This window comes from Hyperolius riggenbachi, chromosome 2 (genome assembly GCF_040937935.1).
Source record: "Hyperolius riggenbachi isolate aHypRig1 chromosome 2, aHypRig1.pri, whole genome shotgun sequence".
Taxonomy (NCBI): Eukaryota; Metazoa; Chordata; class Amphibia; order Anura; family Hyperoliidae; genus Hyperolius; species Hyperolius riggenbachi.
This window is the reverse complement of record NC_090647.1, coordinates 430,228,478-430,248,115: the sequence shown is the minus strand read 5'-3', so window position 1 is coordinate 430,248,115 and position 19,638 is coordinate 430,228,478. Positions and strand designations below refer to the sequence as shown.

Below are 19,638 nucleotides of genomic sequence, written 5' to 3'. Positions count from 1 at the left end.
ATTCTAAATAAAAGATGAGAATATCTTTCAGGAGAAAAAAAGTTAATTGCATTGGGCCATTTTCTTAGAGGATAAATGCACTTTTACAAAGATTTTTCCCAACCATTGGTCACCCCATTCTCTGCCAAAAAGTTAATGGTACTTCCTAAAGATAGACATACATAACAGAATGAACACAGGAGGGTAAATTGGTAGGTGCTCAAACCAAGCAGCATCTGATTAATTAATGGCTGCAGAAAAAAGTCTGTCTGGCAGATTTATTGGCCTATACTGTGCAAATGTATCTGCAGTACCAGAAATACCAGGCGCTGAAACCAACTACAACTTAACTTCTGCAACACAATATGATGATTTTTGTGTCTATGGTAATGTGCATATCCATATACAATCATATACTTTACAAGAGGCGTTGTTCATCTGTTTGCATACCATTTTGCTGCTTCATTTTTAGCTATTTAATCTATTACTATTTTCTCAGCTTATATTACAAAATGTTTGATTTATGCATTTGTGCTAACTGTGCAATATATACAAAGGATCCTTTTTTCAGCAGTATTCATTTCACTGTGGTTATTTGCCATATAGGTCCAATTCACCATACCCCAGCTGAGTTGTTTGAACATATATTGCACTTTAATGATTTACTGATTTTCTCCTAGCACTGTGACCTTGCTCCAGTACTGAGCAAATCGTTATTATATATAATAATCTTTGATGGTTGCTATTCAATTACTGGACCATACCATACCATATTGTGTTTAACTGTTATCATAGAGGTACCCTGCTAAATGTTTTTTAAATTTCCTTTAATGGCATTCAACCCTCAATAAAAATACATGAACTAGTGAATACGAGTGTCAGCCTCAATTTTTGAAGGGATATCTTTTGGGAGATGGGATCTTTTCTGCATATAAACTTTAGTTTGTCAGGAATTTACAGGCCCAATTGTGCATCAGTTCTCAGTTTCCCACAATGCCTTTTAAAAATATTTTCTACCTCTCTAAATTGCTGAATGAAACCCGTAATAAACTGAAAATTCTTTGTGTAGAGGCTGCAACGTGATACGTGAATTGGCCAAAAAAGAAGCAAGATAAATCTTCCATATTGGTACTTTAAAACCCTAAGGGTTACATATCAAGTTTGACCTAAATTGCTTCCTCAGCAATTCTTAATGGCAGTGTTGCAGCCTTGCCAGTGTTTAATGTTATTTCACGTTAGGCAAACGTGATTATAAAGTACACTGGCTTTGGTAAGAACTGCTGGTGTTTGTTTATATATAATTTATAAGTTTATCTACCTTAGGGATGTGTGCAAAGATTTGTTTTTTTTAATACTGTGGTGAGGGAGGATTCATTTGCTTATGCATGCAGTGCAGCATTAATGACTTTGGGTATGTGTGTAATTATCACAGTGAGTGAGGATTTATAGTTATATGTGCATAATACATTACTTACTGATGTGAGGGAGGGTAAATCTCCCGGGTGCCAGGCTCGCCCACTATTAATACTTAATGGAGCCAATAGCATCACTCTGCTAAGCCCCTGATGAGTTGCTAGGCAATGATGGATGTAGGATGGAGCTCCAGAGTGACTTAACACACGTGACCTGGCGTCGTTGTCAGCGTTAAGGAGGGAGTTTTACTAGTGACAGGTTACGAATTGGCAAACAGTGTGGCATGCGCATGGCACCCAGGTATTAAAGTGTACCAGAGATGAGAGCTACTTAACTTTTTATACATACCTGGGGCTTCCTCCAGCCCCATGGGCACGGATCACTCTCACGCCGCTGTCCTCCGCTGCCTGCAGCTCTGATACCGGGTCCCGTAACTTTCTCCAGTCACAGCCAGTCTGCGCAAGGGGAAGTGCACTTTTTATGTATCTCTCCAGCTGGAGAGATATGTAAATAGCACACTTCACTGGCGTCAGACTGGTCACAAAGTTACGGGACTCGGTTCCAGAGCTGCAGGCAGCGGAGGACGGCGGCGTGAGAGTGATCGGTGCCCATGGGGCTGGAGGAAGCCTCAGGTATGTATAAAAAGGTAAGTATCTCTCGTCTCTGGTACACTTTAATACCTGGATGCCACACTGTTTGCCAACCCGTAACCTGTCACTAGTTAAAACTCCCTCCTTAACGCTGACAACGACGCCAGGTCACGTGTGTTAAGTCACTCTGGAGCTCCGTCCTACGTCCATCATTGCCTATCAACTCATCAGGGGCTTAGCAGAATGATGCTATTGGCTCCATTAAGTATTAATAGTGCGCGGGCCTGGCACCCGCCAACTACTATACTCAGTGTTTGCAGATGTTCAGCATGCCAACACAGATATGCTAACTACTTAACAGAGTCATTTTAAAGGCCATCTTACACTATTAGATCAGGTAAACAATCATTATCTCATATTGATTGTTTACCTGCTTGTTGCCTTTTGATGATCGTTCAGATCTCAGTGGAAAGCTAATAGAATACTGATCTTTCTGCTGCCACTGGTAACTTTTTACTGCTCGATGACGTACAAAAATAATCAGGCTGTTAATTGCACATAACTCCCTCCATTTTAGGTAGCCAGAGGTGGCCCCAGTATTAGGTAGTACCCCCAGTATGAGTTTTCAAAATAAGCCCCTGGTATAGGTAACCAGATGTGACCCCTGGTATAGGTAGATAGGGGGCCCCCCAGTATAGGTAGTCAGATGCAGCCCCCTCAGTATAGGTTGCCACCTCAGTACAGGTGGCCTCAGGGGTCCCCATATAGATAAGTAGAATTACCCCCCCCCCCCATATAAGTAGTCATAGGTAGCCCCTTCTGTATGGATAACCAGATGGCTTTCCCTTGTATAGGTAGCCAGATGTAGCTCCCTCCCTCCAATTCAGAGTAGTGGCAGCGGAGCATAAGAGAGCAGTGACTGACCTCTCCAGGTTCCACCAATGATCTCCAGACGTCCTGACCTCTATGATTACAGCGCCCTCTCTCATTACTTGACGAGAAAGCAGCAGTCATGGAGACAGTGATGTCTGGAGACCGTAGATGGCTGGAGCCTGGAGAGTTTTGCCCTTGCAATAAAAAAGACAATCATTTAGGAATTAGATATAAGACCTAGCATTAAATAAACACTGCTTTTATAGTAGTTTTTTTTGTTTTTGTTTTGTAAGCTCCTTTACCTAAGAATCCTCTACACAGAGGACTATTGTCAAAAGCTCCCGGTGCATTAAAAGCTTAGTGGCACCCAGTTATATTTTATTGCCTTATATAGGAATTAAATTCACTCTGAGAGTGCAGCGTTTTTAGATATGGAAAAATGAAGTTTTGATTTTGTTGATGTATGATTTTGTCAATGTATGCTGCATCAGACGTTCGTTGATTAAAGGGTGAGTCATCCATTTGAAAATACATAGGCTTCCTTCTGTGTGTGCAGATTAATGTATAGTGGCCACACCAGTAGGAGCCTTTTTGAACATGACAAAAACCCTGTTTAAAACGATAAATCATGTTGTTGATGCAGTCCAGAGAATGTTAGGATGCTCGGCAATATCCAAACAGCTCCCTATGCAGCTCAGATGGAGGAAGGCACATTTTAGAGATTGAATGTACACTTTGGAAACCTTGGTATCTCAAGGTTTATACAGGGATTGCAAATTATCATTCCCCTCAGCAGGTTTTATTTTTTTCTTTACACAGTATGTACACATTTGGCTACAATAAGTAATGTCCACACACTGGCCTATCTAGCGTGTGCTAGGCCAAAAAATACATACACAAAGGAAGAGAACAGAACGCCCAAGGAAACAGCACCACTCAATTATACATTTAGAAAAAAGTATATACAGGATTTTTATTATAACATGATCATTATTAATTCAATACTTTGTAATAGTACAATACAATTAAAACACATAAAAAACCCAATACAAATCTTTGCCATTGCACAATAACCAATTGCAGTATATTTGTCCAAACTGATTGATTGTCAGCATCAGAGGTTCAGTATGAATCATATGTATGGTTCAGTATGCAATGCATACCTGCTACAATGAAACAGTATCAAAAATGTCAATCATAGTGCAAATCCAATACATAAATGCCTTAAACAATGCATAAACAATCATTAATATGGGCAAAAACATGATCTGAAATATGTCCTCGGAGCAGCGTATGAAGTGTTATGAATGTGCATAGGCTAGGAGGATACTAAGCCCAGTTGGAATGATGAGTTATGGAGCGGGCAAGGCATGTTGGCAAGAATAGACGGAGGGCTCCCCGACAGACCCCACTAGTTTCGCAGGAGTCACCCTGCTTTGTCAAGAGAGGAGGAGTGTCCGTGTGTGCAAGCCAACAGTGCAACATTTAAATAGCAAAGTAGCGGAGGGTACATGTGTGGTAGCCAATGAAATTGGAAGTAGTCATAGCCAGGCAATACAAAGTAAGAAGCTCGCCTCAGAGAATTGTAACCAAGGTGGAACGCATATAGAGCTCCGTCTCTATAGCAGCAGAACACATCAGGAAGCTGTAGCCTTATGACGTGTCTGTACTGTAAGTAAACAGATTGTTAAAATCTTAACAAACAAGGCATTGTTAAAGACGTGGATGCCATTACAGATTCCTAAGGACAATCCTGAGAATATGTGGAAATGAAATGAGAACTAATAAGAAACTGATACAAGGCCAAGATAAGCTGCAGCTCAGGGGATTGCAGAGCAAGACAAAAATTATTAAAGCAGAGTTAGAAGAGACAGTAGAAGACTTTAGGGTCAAAGTTATTTTTCTAACATTTTCTGCTAATTCTCTAACATGTTCTGCTCAAAAGTTTGTTGCTGTAGGGTTGAGTAACAAAAGGCAATAAAGTACAATAAAGAGTTACACAGTGAGAATGAGCGGCGTATTGAGCAGCCGAGGCAGCCATAAGGACACTGGCAATCTCCTCTAGACATACAGAGGTTGATCAATCTCAGTGTGCAGCTCAGGTAGACTATCTGAAACACCAGTTAAAGAGGAGCTGTTGGGTATAAGGTCTCAGAGAAAATAAACACATATATCAGTAGCTAAAGATTGGCTGTACTTACATTACATATGCATTTCACTGTCCACGTTTGGATTTCACAGAATTTGTATATAGTATATGCAGAGATAGATGCTCCTGACAGCTCATGGCAGGCTCCATGTTTTTCTGTCAAATGTGTCGTCATGTCCTGCCTGCTTCCTGATCACAGAAAAGCTGGTACTTGAACAACACAGTGTGCAGTGAATATTAATGAGCCATGTGGCTAGGAACAATAGCTGACTCCTGCAGTGTACTCTGCCCGGAGATTTATCAGTGCTACGCGCTGGACTGATTAGAAGCTGCTGTAACGTCTCATTAGCAGCCGAGGGGAGGGCCCCAGAATGCTTTGCAGTTTAGTATGCGGCTTGCGTCCTTATGGGTCTATAACAGCCTTTAAGATAAGCACACATCAAAGGTAACTGAGATTTTTATCTTCACTAATGGCTTTTGGGCTTCCTTCTAAACTGTTTAACACAGGAGAATAGAGGTTTAAATTAGCTTCTGCAGCCTGACAGTTACTCTTTAAGGAAACAGAGTGTTGTATTTGCGGTCTTTAATCTTCCTGTGCTAGAAAGTAATGATTGTGAATTGGAGAAAGAAATGGTTGTTGGTGGGAATGGTTATGAAAGAATAATTAAGATAGCTCCAGTAAATACTGTACAGAATACTAGGTAGATCATTTTTGTATATCTCGGAAACCATTATTCAGCACAGAAAAGCAGTCTTTATGCAAGTAGTGTTGGTGTTCGGATTCGGATTCGGAAGATTAAATTAAAAAACCTGAATTCTCCCGCATGCCGCGCTTCCCGTGACTTCAATGCTTCTTCCTTCCAAGCCGGAAGGTGGGAGCATTGGAGTGATGTGAAACACGGCATGAACCGCATCGGAGTGATGTGAAACACGGCATGAACCGCAAGTAAGTGAACTTCCCATCACCCTGTCCACTTCTGCGGGTGCTGAAGTGTGGTGTGCGGCCAGTTTCTGTATTCAATCTTCCAAATTCAAACGCTAACAACAAGTTAGGGCACATGGATTTGAATCATATTGGAATTATGATGAGAATTGAACAGTCTGAAAAAGTGCTTTGAAATTTGAGTCCAAATACAGATTTGGCTGATATTGTTGTCAGCATGGAAAATACACTGAGCCAACCTTCACCTTTTGTGTTTGCAGAGAGCAGAATCAATCAAGACCTTGTGAATGAGGTTGGTGGTGTGGGCTCCAGGACCGTAACAGGACCGTAACAGTTTCTGTGCCTGCAGATTAAAGCAAATCCAATTGGGCTTGGCTATTTCTGCCTGAGCCCGAATGAAAGCCACAAGTGATCATCAATCAATATCAAAGCACTCCAGCAGATTAAAACATTAAAACCATATGCGTTTCCAGAGTGCGCTTCAATCAGGTTTTAGGCTATAACCAATTCAGATATCAAAACAATATTTCAGTGCACATCCTTTTTTGCAAGTCCTTAAAGACATTAGTCCATTAAAATATTCAGCCTTGTGTATCTTGCTATCATCAATAGTCTCTCCAGGTCCACCACTGAATACACCCTTATAAAAGACACACTCTCCAGATGTCTCTACCACTGCTAGACTGGTCAGAGTCCAGCAGAGCGGTGCTTCAGGGTCCTGGTACAGGTGATCGCCTTCAGAGAATGGATACCATCCCCTCCTACTTAGTAGTCATTTGCCTCAAAAAATAAGCTTCTCATAGCCTTCTCATAGCGTGATACAGTATAACAGTTAAAAACGTTATTATTAAAAACCACTCACATGGTCCTGGATATAGTGTTCACATAGAGTTTTAAGGCGTGCTCTCCCCCCGCTGCCTATGCTGGGCTGATGGTCCTGTCCCGCTCTGCCAACTTTTTGCCGGGATCCGGCGCGCACCTTCACCGCCATATTCCCAGGGGAGCACTGGCATAACAACAGGGGAAGCAGCTCCTGCCCCCGGGGGGGGGGGGGGGGGATTCACCATTTGCGGCAGCTCATGGTTAATCAGGCAGTTGGAGAGCCAACCCAATACAAAGAAAAGTCTGCAACCTGCACATTATATTTCAAATAACCCTGTGGTGGATAATTCTGCCATAAGCTTGTTTTAACCATTTGAAAGCCATGATGGCATATATCACAGCAATGACTGTCAAAGGCAAGTGCAGTCATCCAGGAATTCATATTGTCAATGGCAGCCAAAGGTGTTAATAAGGCAAATGACAAAGCAACAATAACATGCAATATATTTCAGTTCATAGCAGTAAATTCATTTTCACTGAAGCCCGATCAGCCTTATTTAATAAAAGCCAGGAATTGTCAAGCTTCTGAAATAGCAATAACCTCTTCATGGTCTGCTTACTGCAATGGCGTTGTGAAATGTGATAAAGTGCTGCACATTATTAAATAATACCAAAAGTGTTTCCACCAAGTAACAATAATACTTTCTTTATAAAATGTGTGCGTTTTAGGCACGCTAGAAAACAGAGAGCGATAAACTGTCGGCATAGCATACTATGAAGAAATGTAGTGGGTTATAGTGTAATGAACACTTGCTCCTGGTAGAATGTACAGGAATCACAGTACACATCTGATGAAATGATTAGTGAGTCAGCGTCACATGCTTTGCCCTGAGCAATCTGCAGACACAACACACTGCTCTTGTGGCTGTTAGCAGTACATGAGGCTTTCCCGTGATAAAGGAAACAGCTTTAGTACAGCACAGTACAGCTACATCAAAGACATATACTGGTAATGAAAATCGTGTAAAAAATAATTGTAACACGATTAATAGCAGCACAGTGGTAACCTCCTTTTTCCACAGTAAACATGTAACAGCAACCTTCATCTACTGGCTGCTATTATTAATCCTGCTGCAGTGTACTCTAGCTCCTACATTGCATATTGTGATTAAGCTGCAATTTCAGATTTCCCCAGAAGGTTGCAGCGCAGATTAAATCTAGAAGTACAGTTCTCCATCTTGTTAAACATGAGTCATGCTCAGTTGCAGTACTGTTTGACCAAAGATTTTTCCTCTATCCAAGGCTTAATGACTAGCTTAAATTACGGTGACCATACGTCCCGCTTTACCCGGGATGCGTCCCGCCTTCGGGGGGCGCTGTCCCAGGCTTCATGAGGTCCCAGGAAACGTCCCGCTTTTAGCAGCGGGACGTCCCGGCCTCGGGACTCTGGCCACCGTACAATGAACTAGCCGCAGCGTCTACTAGACGCTGCGCTAGTTCATTCCCCGCAGCCCCGCTCCAGCCTGCAATGTTCTCCTCCGGCAGGCACAGGCAGAGCAGGGCTACGGGAAGATGGCGTCCGGAGGCGGAGCCCTGTATTGGAGACTATTTGTCTCCAGTACAGGGCTCCGCCTCCGGACGCCATCTTGCCGTAGCCCTGCTCTGCCTGTGAGAGGCTGAGCGGGAGATTGAAGATCGTCCAGGCCAGGGGGAGCTGCACCTGAGGCACCAGAGGCCGGCTGCGTGAGGGGACGTCTTCTGCCAGGTGAGTAAATGCTTTTTCTTGCAGGTGAAGTGTTTGCCCACATTGTGTTCATTTTGTACTGACATGTTTGCCCGCAGTGCATTTATCTTGTACTGACATGTTTGGCCGCATTGCGTGTATTTTGTACTGACATGTTTGCCCGCAGTGCGTTTATCTTGTACTGACATGTTTGGCCGCATTGCGTGTATTTTGTACTGACATGTTTGCCCGCAGTGCGTTTATCTTGTACTGACATGTTTGCCCGCAGTGCGTTTATCTTGTACTGACATGTTTGCCCGCAGTGCGTTTATCTTGTACTGACATGTTTGCCCGCAGTGCATTTATCTTGTACTGACATGTTTGCCCGCAGTGCGTTTATCTTGTACTGACATGTTTGCCCGCAGTGCGTTTATCTTGTACTGACATGTTTGCCCGCAGTGCGTTTATCTTGTACTGACATGTTTGCCCGCAGTGCGTTTATCTTGTACTGACATGTTTGCCCGCAGTGCGTTTATTTTGTACTGACATGTTTGCCCGCAGTGCGTTTATTTTGTACTGACATGTTTGCCCACAGTGCGTTCATTTTGTACTGACATGTTTGCCCCCATTGCGTTTATTTTGTACTGACATGTTTGCTCCCATTGCGTTTATTTTATGCTGACATGTTGCCCGCAATGCGATTATTTTGTGCTGAAATGTTGCCCGCCATGTGTTTATTTTGTGCTGAAATGTTGCCCATTGCGTTTATTTTGTGGTGTCTGGGGTAACTGTTGCTGCATTTATTATTTAATGGTCATAGTTGGCTGTGTTTGCTGCATTGGGGTTATGGCATACTATTAAATAGCAACACACAGTTTCTGCACACCTATGATGTGAATCCACGTTTGACCACATCACGGCGTAAACACTGCTTTCTTGTGCCTCGCTGTTGCATCATTCTGTTAGCTCCGCCCATAGAATGTCATGATCACGCCCATTTTTCGCGCGCGCTGCAGACACCAAATTTTTCGCACCCCCTATTTTTCGATGCGGCGCGCGGAGGGCCGCCCCCCCCCCAATTCCCCCCGTCCCAGGTTGAGCCTACAAAAATCTTAAATGCAGGTCTCCCAGTAGTTAATTTAATTTGCATAAATCTTGTATTAGTACTGTATTATGCATCAACATTGTGCTGACACATTTCGCAATGCTTTATGCTGTTGTTTAAAAAATTCCAATCACCAACTGTCTTTTGGAGGGGACTCGCGATCTCCGACTCCAATCGGTCTGTGACCAGTGTTTCAGGGGAAGCAATTAAGCACCCAACATGTTTTTGGGTTCTAGGAGGAAATGCTGGCTGGGATTTGAACCTGGAACTCTAGCTGTGCGTAATTTAAACCTGGCGGACCTCCCAGTAAGACTCTGCCTGTCAGGTCCCCCTTGCAAACCCTTCTTCCCTCCAAGCAGGGGCATCTCTAACCATTTTGTCACTCCAGGCAAGAAAACCTGTGGTGCGCCCCCCCCCCCCCCCTTGCCGCCCCATGAAAATAATCTTAAACTACCCCTGACCCAGACCTTGTCCCTAATATTTTTAATATTGTTTACATTATTGGTGCTGTGTGACTAGCACAAAGCACCATCCTCCCCCTCCTGTGCCCCCTGTAGACCACATTCTGCTCAGTCGTAATCTTCAACTGAGGCAGAATGTCGAATATGATCAGCAAGGAAGTGGCAGTTCTTTGTCCCCTCTGCCCGTTCATAATGCAGCCCCCTCCCCCTGCCGTTTTAGTTCCACTTATGAACCACTGCACACAGCGTGCTGCGGAGCTGCGCTGTGTGCAGACTTGTGATTATTGAGGTTGGATATCCTTCCAACCTCAATCGCTACAAGACCACACACAGCGCAGCTCCCCTGCGTGCTGTGTGCAGCAGATCATAAGGGGAACTAAGCCTGCAGGTGGAAGGGGCTGAGTGGAGGATGGGCAGAGAGGAGGAAGAACTGCCACTTCCTCTCTGCCCATATGTGATGTCAGAACGGGCCCGCAGGGAGCGCTGGAGGTGGGAGGATGATGCTGTGTGCTAGTCACAGAGCACTAGGAAGAAAAACATATTAAAAATATCAGTGTCAGGGGTACTTTAATGCAGCAATGTTTCACCATAAAATAATTGTAATGCAGCAATGTTTCACCATAAAATAATTGTAACCTGCAGTATATGTTACCTGTCTGTGTCCGCCAATGGCTCAGTCTCCACACTGCCTCACATACACACGCCCCGGGTGGTTACCAGCGTATATGTGGGTGCGTGTGTGATGTCACATACACACCCATGTATATGCCGGCAACCACATAGGGTGCATGTATGTAAGGCAGAGTGGAGACAGACACTGACAGGTAACCTCTACTGCACAGAGCACCTGGGGACACACTTTAAATTAGGGGGATGCAAAATCAGGGGATGAGCAGGGGATGTGTGAGTCTTCTGACAGGCAGCTGTGTACTATGAGCTGCTCAGAGCTGTGTACATCAGCATCCTACAGCTCACATGCTACAATGCTGATATACACAGCTCTGGGCTCACACAGTGCACAGCTGCCTTGTCCTCCTCTCTCCTCTGCACTGATCAGCATTGCTGCGCTGATTCCAATCTTCCCCCTGCAGCTTACCCTCACCTCTGCCTGCTGGTCACACAGGGGACACAGGGAAAGCATGGTCTGATGGGTCAGACAGCGGGAAGCCTAGGGACCCGAACTTCTGGCTGGCGGGGGGCGGAGTTAGAGGCAGATCCACACTCTCTGTCACTGCTAATAGAAAGGGGTGGAGAGGTGGTGCTGCTGAGCTGTCTCTCTATTTACCGGGGGGAGGGGGCGGAAGGAGAGTGTAGTAGAAAGTACCAGGAGCCAAGCCGCGCAGCAAAGTGGAGGGACAAATTTAAAAGATAATTAATTTTAGTAGTGGTGGACAGCGCTTTCTGACAGGCAGGCGCCCCAAGCGGCTGCTTGTAGTGCCTGCAGCTTCAGGCGCCCCTGCCTCCAAGATCCCAATGCATTACTGCCCCTCTAATTATAGAGCAGCAGCATCATATTTGACCTTCATCCAGCAGACAGACAGGTTCTCACTCCTCTCTTCACTTCAGCCACCATACAGCCTATCTACTTGTGGCTGACATCTCTGCATGTCACATGACATGCATCAAGAGTCACTTTTCTGGATGAAAAAAAGAGAGAACACCAAGAGCCCAATATAGTGTAGTATGTACTGGTAAGGTATAATTGATAGAGTAATAATATTAATTTAATACTCACAAACCAGGGTTACCAAGTAGGCAACCACTGTCAAAGCAGGTGGGGAGATTGTCCTGACCCCACTCAGGATTAAAAAGTCACTCTCTGTAGTTGAAGAAGGAAGGGTGCAACCCTCCACCAAGGGTGGACTTGATGTAGATAATAGGATAACAGAGGCGCCAATAGGATAAAAAACACTAAAAGAACTTAAAAACCCATCTTGGTAATAGAGGAGGCAGTGGTGGACTCACCCCCTCCAAGCAGAATACACGACTGTGGATTTTCAGTCAAAACAATTTTATTGGATACTCCAAATAAAGTGCAACGCGTTTCACGGGATGCAAACCCGCTTCATCAGGCAATAACAGATAGGAGTAAACAGCATCTGCCAGTATCATCAACACTGAGCGCCTCTGTTATTGCCTGATGAAGCGGGTTTGCATCCCGTGAAACGCGTTGCACTTTATTTGGAGTATCCAATAAAATTGTTTTGACTGAAAATCCACAGTTGTGTGTTCTGCTTGGAGGGGGTGAGTCCACCACTGCCTCCTCTATTACCAAGATGGGTTTTTAAGTTCTTTTAGTGTTTTTTTATCCTATTGGCGCCTCTGTTTTCTGGATGAAGGTAAAGTATGATGCTGCCTCTGTTGTACTCTGCACTTTGCTTCAGGACCAAGCCTCTTTAGTCCCCAGCCACCCTCCCTCCCCCATGATGATAGGGGTTGCGAGGGCTATTGTTACCCCACTGGACTCTAGTAAAGCAAGGCTGGAGTGCCATCCACTTAGCCACTGTGCTCCAATATGTTAGCAAAAGGTATATGTAATCTGCTGAATCTACAACCTTGGAATGGACCTGTACCACACCCTGTAAAGTAAAGCTTCTCCCAATCAGCCTTATGGTGCCCATTCATTTTTAGTAAATGGTTGTATTTTCAATCATGAAAAATTAGTTGACTTGCCTGACATCTATAACTAAAAATAATAATATATTTTATTATTATTAATTGTACATATAGATGTATATCTCCTTGCATGATTTTTGTTAAGTTTTATTTGTAAATTTAATGCATCATTTGTCCATTTTGTTTGCATCCATCCTGGTGTAACAGAGACACCAGAATTGGTCTTGCCTTTTGATTTCTGTTCTATGTATTTTTCGTACTATTTAATCCGACTGACTTCACTATTTACTTATTTTATATATTTTTATTTTATATTTATATTTTATATATATAATTTTTTATACATACGATTATGCAAATGAACACAAAAAAGTGTACAGAAGAATAAAGATACATTCGTTAACATAAATTATGCATGAAAGAGCAGTATATTTCGGTTGAAATTAAAATATTCATAAGCAAGACTAAGGGCCTGTTTCCACTACACGCAGATTGGATGCAGAATGGATGCAGAAAAAACTGACTCCAGTTAATGCCTATGAGAAAATCTGCATCAGAAAAATTGCGTTTAGTGGAAACAGGCCCATAGACATTCATTGGAGTCTTTGGAGTTTTTCTGCATTCATTCTGCATCCAATCTGTGTGTAGGGGAAACAGACCCTTAGTCGCAACAATAAGTCTAAACAAAGCAGAATGGCCTATAAAGCAGAAGTTAGTATAACAAAATGAAGTGATCAATGCAAACCAACATTTTTAGCCCCTGAGATTTCTCTGTAGCATCCAAACAACAAGATGTCTGCCAGAAGGGGGTCTCTCCGTCTCTCCGTCCATCTGGGTCACCAGCAATCCTTTCAAGGGGAATCTACCTAAGGAACTGGGGAAGCATCCCACCTCACCTCATTACAGCCTTGTAAACCTCCCCATCTTTAAAGGGATACTGTAGGGGGGTCGTGGGAAAATGAGCTGAACTTACCCGGGGCTTCTAATGATCCCCCGCAGACATCCTGTGTTGGCGCAGCCACTCCCCAATGCTCCGGCCCCGCCTCCGGTTCACTTCTGGAATTTCTGACTTTAAAGTCAGAAAACCACTGCGCCTGCGTTGCCGTGTCCTCGCTCCCGCTGATGTCACCAGGAGTGTACTGTGCAGACTCAGACCATACTGGGCCTGCGCTGTGCGCTCTTGATGACATCAGCGGGATCGAGGACACGGCAACGCAGGCGCAGTGGTTTTCTGACTTTAAAGTCAGAAATTCCAGAAGTGAACCGGAGGCGGGGCCGGAGCATCGGTGAGCGGCTGCGCGGGCACAGGATGTCTGCGGAGGACCATTAGAAGCCCCGGGTAAGTTCAGCTCATTTTCCCCCGACCCCCCTACAGTATCCCTTTAAAGTCGAACTACAAAGCCCATGTCCTGGTGTATTTGTCCATTTTATCATGCTTCAGAAAAATAAGTTCCTCAATGTCAGCTATAGCCTGAACCCTTTCCAGCCACAGGGACACGGGATTCGGGGATCTCCAAAGGACCGGAATACAGGATTTTGCTGTGTTTAGCAAATGACATGGGAGAGAACCTTTGAAGCCCTTGCCTGTCCCAGGTGAAATAAAAATGCCTCTGGCTCCCAGGCAATATAGAATTCAGCAATATTTTTTCAGCATCTGCACCGGTCTCCAATATCTTGAAATTTGGGAGCATGACCACCATATATGGCGCATATTACCCGGTTGGGCTGCACATCTCTAACACAAATCAGAGTGCGAGCTGTAGATCTTACTAAGGAGAACTGGTGTGCAATACCACCAAGACATTGGCCTCAATTCACTAGGCTTATCTCCTGCCTTAAATAACATTTCTAGAGTGGTCACCATGGTGATAAGGCATGTAGTATTCAGAAAACATTTTACCTCAGGCAAACCTAAAGTTAACTCTTCTGTCTTTATGTTAAGGTGAGATCTCTAAAGTTAACTCTTCGATCCTTAAAAAAACTACAGAATTCTAAAGTTAAAGACAGGCTGTTAATTAACTGCATGCGAAAATAACTACAGAGGAGGTCACTTAAAGAGTAACTGTCAGGCTGCAGAAGCTAATTTAAACCTCTATTCTCCTGTGTTAAACAGTTTAGAAGGAAGCCATAAAGGCATTATTGAAGATAAAAATCTCTCTTACCTTTGATGTGTTCTTATCAGAAAAGCTGTTAGACCTAAGAGGACGCAAGCCGCATACTATACTGCAAAGCATTCTGGGGCCCTCCCCTCGGCTGCTAATGAGACGTTACAGCAGCTTGTAATCAGTCTAGCGAGTAGCACTGATAAATCTCCGGGCCGAGTACACTGCAGGAGTCAGCTATTGTTCCTAGCCACATGGCTCATTAATATTCACTGCACACTGTGTTATTCAGCACAAGCTTTTCTGTGATCAGGAAGCAGGCAGGACATGACGACACATTTGACAGAAAAACATGGAACCTGCCATGAGCTGTCAGGAGCATCAATCTCTGCATATACTATATAAAAATTCTGTGAAGTACAAACGTGGACAGTGAAATGCATATGTAATGTAAGTACAGCCAATCTTTAGCTACTGATATATGTGTTTATTTTCTCTGAGACCTTATACCTAACAGCTCCTCTTTAAGGACTGAAGTGATAAGTTAAAGGAATTGTCCAAGTTAGAAAAAAAAGATCCTCTTACCTGGGGCTTCCTCCAGCCAATGGCAGCCGTCCTGGCGAGGTCGGCTGCACCAGTGGAGAAGACCGGGAGCCATCAGAGCTGCGACGAGGTCAAAGGACGGCTGCCACAGGCTGGAGGAAGCCCGGTAAGTGGATCTTTTTTTTTGTAGCTTGGACAATCACTTTAACTCTCTTACAGTGAAAACGTATCTCTACACCTTAATAAGGCAAGATTGATGCGTGGTGGTAAGTTTTCTCTTGCCTTATTATCTCCAACATGATCTTAGTGAATTGAGGCCAATATCTTGAAATTGCATTCTTGCATAGACACATTAAGAGTACTTTTATGAGCTAAGTTGCATATTTTCATTCATGTCTCCCCATCAAAGTCTTTGCCAAAAGTTTTCTCCCATTTGTCAAGAAATAGGAACGGTGGGGATAGGGTACCTGCCAAGAGCTCCTGATACAGTCTGGAGAGTAAGTGACGCTGCGGCTGAGCCTGAACACACAGAAAAACTTGGTTAGAGTTACCACGATTAGTAAATGGCAATGCCTTAACCTGTATGTGTTGTAAAGGCCACTGGGAACTCTTCCATTCTTGTCAAGGGTTAACCTTCTCTCCTTTCATACAACACCTGACTTCACTATTTACTCATTCACATACAAATATATTTCCAATTCACTCATCTTCACACAACATGATCTCCACAACCAACATTATGCTATTTATTTTTTCTCATGCCCATGTTTACTTACACACACAGCATTAACACGAACATTATCAAATAAAAGTGTCTTACATCTGGAGTTTCAGCTCCTCCTCTTTTGAGTTTTGTGCTCAATTTGTTCTCATTTTGTTCCATCCCATCCATGTCATTCTATCCTCCCCAAACACTGTAACTGGTTGCTACTATTACATGAAACATTTCTTTCTGATAGTTTCATCTGTGTTGAGTCCATTTCAAGTTATCTTAAAATGCTTTAGTGTTCATTGTTTTATTATTAAATCTTTGCGAAACGCGTTAACATTCATTAATTTATTATATCCTGAAATTTATAAAAAAATATGTTTTTTGTGTGGATACTTCATGTCCTGTTGCTCCCGCACCTCCGGGCATCCCTCTTAGTCATGGCTATAGACAAGACTTGGACATCTGATATACAAGTGCATATGCTGACCTATGTCATAAGATACTGTCAGCCATCCATAAAGGTGAGCAGCTCTTTACAGCATAAGCTCCCAGCACCACAAGCGTTACATGCACAGGAAGCACCTTCCCCGTCCTTCTCTCTTTTATATCTCTGCCGTGATGAATCCAGTCTCCAGGTTTATTAGCTCACACAGCTCGCCACTGACCTCCATCCTTCATATATCAAGGCCACACTGTCACCTAGGGGGAATGCTGCATGTGGGAGACTGCACAAGACTGCTGATAGAAAAGGTGGTTTCTACATATGAAAGATAGGCCTGCTGCACAAGACAGAGTAGAATTGACATGAAAAGGGATGGGGGATACCTGAACATAGAATAGGGGTTGGTGGGTATGGAGGCAGGTGCACAAAAACCAGTCCCGAATATGCAGTCTCTTTCTTTCTAAAGATCTGTTACCACTTGAAACAAATACTGAGGAGCATACGGGCACACACACATACACACTCTCACACACAGACACACACACACACAGACACACACACAAGCGTTCCAGGGGAAATGCGACAGATTAGAGATGCAAACAGGTGGGCCAAAGAAACAGCTGCACTTCTTAATTCTATTCCATGCATGAGCCAAACTTCAGATCACCACCCAATAATTCTTTAAAAACAGAATTCCAAGCAAAATTATTGTATTGTCTTTTAAATCTGCATGCCATGTAATTCTTATCCCCAGAATCATTGCGGTTTTAAAACTGCTTGTCAGTGGTATATCTGGTAGGGCCAGTGCACACCAAAACCCTTTTGAAGCAGATTTTCAGAGCGATTCTAGGCATGTTTAGAGACATTCTCTAAACATGCCTAGCGTTTTTTGGAGCATTTTTGTGTAGCAGTTGTCATATATTGTTACAGTAAAGCTGTTACTGAACAGCTTCTGTAACAAAAACGCCTGGAAAACCGATCTGATCTAGCATTTTTCAGAGCGGTTTTCCACTTTCCTATACTTTAACATTGAGGCAGAAACGCCTCAGAATTCTAAAAAATGCTGCAGCCCCCGAGTTTGCATTTGTGGAAAAAACAAACCACTCTGGTGTGCACCGTCCCATTCAAATACATTACCCAAGTGGTTTTCAAGCTGCTAGCATTTTTAAAAACGCTCATGAACTGCTCTGGTATGCACCAGCCCTCAGTCTGGAGATTACTGCTTTTTCACTTAAAAAAGTTACATGTCTCGAGCATTCCACAGTAAGGCCTGGTTCACACTGCAAGGAGTGCAATGGGTGATTTTTATAAAATCACATGGCACAGGTGAAAACACACTCCTAGCATTACATTAGCAAGAACTTTTAAAATCACAAGCACTTAGAAAAAGCTCTTGCAGTGTGAACCAGCCCTAAGCCTGTGAAGGTCAGAAATGCAGTCATCATATCAGCCCTCCACTAACCACATCTTCTTACTCATGGGAGGCTCCTTTCATGGGTGTCTGCACCAATCTAACTACCATAACAAACCTCTTCATAATAGATTACTAACTTTAATGAATATTAAAAGGCACCTATGAGACTGTGGTTTTTACCAACCTCCCATCTGTGAGACCTCCTAAAGTAAAGATTTGATACTTACCTGGGGCTTTCTCCCACCCCATAAACACGTCTGAGTCCCTCGCTGTCCTCCCGCAGGCTGCCGTTCAGGTGCGACAGGCATCGGGTCCAGTCTGGGTCTTCTGCGCATGCGCAGACCTCCCATACATGCGCAGCAGACCTGGACTGACAACTTACCAGGTCAGTTACCAGGGCTGATTGCGGCTGAATGGCAGACCGCGGGAGGACAGCTAGGGACTGAGACATGTTTTTTAGGGTGGGAGAAAGCCCCAAGTAAGTATCAAATCTTTAGGAGCTCTCTGGTTTACTTTAAAGTGAACCTAAAGGCAACCAAAAAAATGAGATTAACTCACCTGGGGCTTCCCTCAGCCCCCTGCAGACGATCGGTGCCCTCGCAGCACCGCTCCGATGGCCCAGGACCCGCCGGCGAACACTTCCGGTTTGGCCGTCACCGGCCGACAGGCATGGGAACGCGAGTGATTGTTCGCGTTCCCAGCCTGTATATCGCCCCCTATGTGGCCTCCTGGCTGCGATAGCAGCATAGGGGGCGATATACAGGCTGGGAATGCGAACAATCACTCACGTTCCCATGCCTGTCGGCCGGTGACGGCCAAACCGGAAGTGTTCGCCGGCGGGTCCTGGGCCATCGGAGCGGTGCTGCGAGGGCACCGATCGTCTGCAGGGGGCTGAGGGAAGCCCCAGGTGAGTTAATCTCATTTTTTTTGGTTGACTTTAGGTTCTCTTTAAGGCCAGGCCACTTGGAATCCCTGCAGCGCTTTCAAATCATGCATGCTCTGTGTGCATCGATTCCTAGGAATTTTGCGAGTTGTGGTGTTTTGAAGCGATGTACAGTAAACTGTACAGCGCTTCTGATTAGCGATTTCCCTTTATAAATAAAGTTTTATATACTCGCTGTGTATCCCAATGTCTAGCTTCCATCTTTAGCCTCACCCCTAGCAGAAAAGGTCATAGGTGCTTCTCTAGCTCCAATCAGAGACACACCTGTAACCTCTTCTGCTCGGGGGCAGGACTACAGGTGGAAGCCGGACATCAGGACATCGGGTGAGTACTCCAAATTACTGCAAAATCACTTTGAAAAGTGATTTAAAAGTGAATTTGCAGTGCTTGTGTATTTTGCATTGTAGCACAAACGCACCCAAAATGCTGCATGTCCTGCAATTGAGATTAGACCTATTCACAATCGCACTAATGCATTCCCCACCAATTAGCCACTTAAACCTAAATGGATGAATATATTCGTCCAACTGCTTAGTGGGAATCTGGACATATATATTCATCCAGCGGTGTTGCAGCGGGTGCGCACTTGTAACAGTTGGGTATGCGCTCATTCCCCACCGCTTTTACAGGGTATCAATTGCGGAAGGGGAGCAAGGGTTCCCCCAAGGCAAACGATCCCCTGTGAATGAGTGAATGAGTGTCACAAAATGTAAAAAAAAAAAGATCAAGCACTTCCTGGTATCTTCCAGGAGAGTGCTTAGCACCACCTAGTGGCCAAAAAGTAAAATTAAAGTAGGAAAAAAACAAA

General features: G+C 44.0%; 1 long non-coding RNA gene and 1 other non-coding gene across 2 annotated transcripts in view; both read right to left on the bottom strand.

The window, feature by feature from the left end:
- The window catches only part of LOC137546911 (uncharacterized), a 147,869-nt gene that overhangs the window by 7,798 nt on the left and 120,433 nt on the right, over positions 1–19,638 (bottom strand). The gene's annotated exons all lie outside the window — the stretch shown is intronic.
- LOC137555133 (U6atac minor spliceosomal RNA) lies at positions 15,849–15,974 on the bottom strand. Its single transcript, XR_011027832.1, has one exon. It is a non-coding gene; the product is annotated as a U6atac minor spliceosomal RNA (small nuclear RNA).